Consider the following 1952-nt stretch of genomic DNA (forward strand, 5'->3'; position numbering starts at 1 on the left):
TAGGAAGAAGAGATTTTTGTGGCACACCATGACTAGAAGAAGGGATCGGTTCGTAGGACTTGTTCTGAGACATCAAGAGGTCACCAATATACACTCCTGGAAATTGAAATAAGAACACCGTGAATTCATTGTCACAGGAAGGGGAAACTTTATTGACACATTCCTAGGGTCAGATACATCACATGATCACACTGACAGAACCACAGGCGCATAGACACAGGCAACAGAGCATGCACAATGTCGGCACTAGTACAGTGTATATCCACCTTTCGCAGCAATGCAGGCTGCTATTCTCCCATGGAGACGATCGTAGAGATGCTGGATGTAGTCCTGTGGAACGGCTATCCTTGCCATTTCCACCTGGCGCCTCAGTTGGACCAGCGTTCGTGCTGGACGTGCAGACCGCGTGAGACGACGCTTCATCCAGTCCCAAACATGCTCAATGGGGGACAGATCCGGAGATCTTGCTGGCCAGGGTAGTTGACTTACACCTTCTAGAGCACGTTGGGTGGCACGGGATACATGCGGACGTGCATTGTCCTGTTGGAACAGTAAGTTCCCTTGCCGGTCTAGGAATGGTAGAACGATGGGTTCGATGACGGTTTGGATGTACCGTGCACTATTCAGTGTCCCCTCGACGATCACCAGTGGTGTACGGCCAGTGTAGGAGATCGCTCCCCACACCATGATGCCGGGTGTTGGCCCTGTGTGCCTCGGTCGTATGCAGTCCTGATTGTGGCGCTCACCTGCACGGCGCCAAACACGCATACGACCATCATTGGCACCAAGGCAGAAGCGACTCTCATCGCTGAAGACGACACGTCTCCATTCGTCCCTCCATTCACGCCTGTCGCGACACCACTGGAGGCGGGCTGCACGATGTTGGGGCGTGAGCGGAAGACGGCCTAACGGTGTGCGGGACCGTAGCCCAGCTTCATGGAGACGGTTGCGAATGGTCCTCGCCGATACCCCAGGAGCAACAATGTCCCTAATTTGCTGAGAAGTGGCGGTGCGGTCCCCTACGGCACTGCGTAGGATCCTACGGTCTTGGCGTGCATCCGTGCGTCGCTGCGGTCCGGTCCCAGGTCGACGGGCACGTGCACCTTCCGCCGACCACTGGCGACAACATCAATGTACTGTGGAGACCTCACGCCCCACGTGTTGAGCAATTCGGCAGTACGTCCACCCGGCCTCCCGCATGCCCACTATACGCCCTCGCTCAAAGTCCGTCAACTGCACATACGGTTCACGTCCACGCTGTCGCGGCATGCTACCAGTGTTAAAGACTGCGATGGAGCTCCGTATGCCACGGCAAACTGGCTGACACTGACGGCGGCGGTGCACAAATGCTGCGCAGCTACCGCCATTCGACGGCCAACACCGCGGTTCCTGGGGTGTCCGCTGTGCCGTGCGTATGATCATTGCTTGTACAGCCCTCTCGCAGTGTCCGGAGCAAGTATGGTGGGTCTGACACACCGGTGTCAATGTGTTCTTTTTTCCATTTCCAGAAGTGTAGTATTGGAGGGTAGCGTGGAGGATAAAAATCGTAGAGGGAGACCAAGAGATGAATAAACTAAGCAGATTCAGGAGGACGTAGGCTGCAGTAGGTAGTGGGAGATGAAGAAGCTTGCACAGGATAGAGTAGCATGGAGAGCTGCATCAAACCAATCTCTGGACTGAAGACCACAGCAACAACAACATTTTAGTCAGAGTAATTTGTTTTGCAGTCAGATGGCATATGTAAATTTCATTGAAAACATATTACTTTCCCGCAGCTGAATTGTTTGATGTATCGGCTAGCCTGGATTTCGCATCGTTCAGCGTTAGGGTTCCACATATTTCCGTTCAAAGTTAAATTTTCCCATGGTTCTGTTCCTCTAGACTAAGATTTATGTATTTCAATTTCAAAATAAGTTTTACAGATTGCCGGCCGTTGTGGCCGAGCAGGTCTA

The sequence above is a fragment of the Schistocerca cancellata genome, chromosome 2 (assembly GCF_023864275.1).
Source record: "Schistocerca cancellata isolate TAMUIC-IGC-003103 chromosome 2, iqSchCanc2.1, whole genome shotgun sequence".
NCBI classification, from domain to species: Eukaryota; Metazoa; Arthropoda; class Insecta; order Orthoptera; family Acrididae; genus Schistocerca; species Schistocerca cancellata.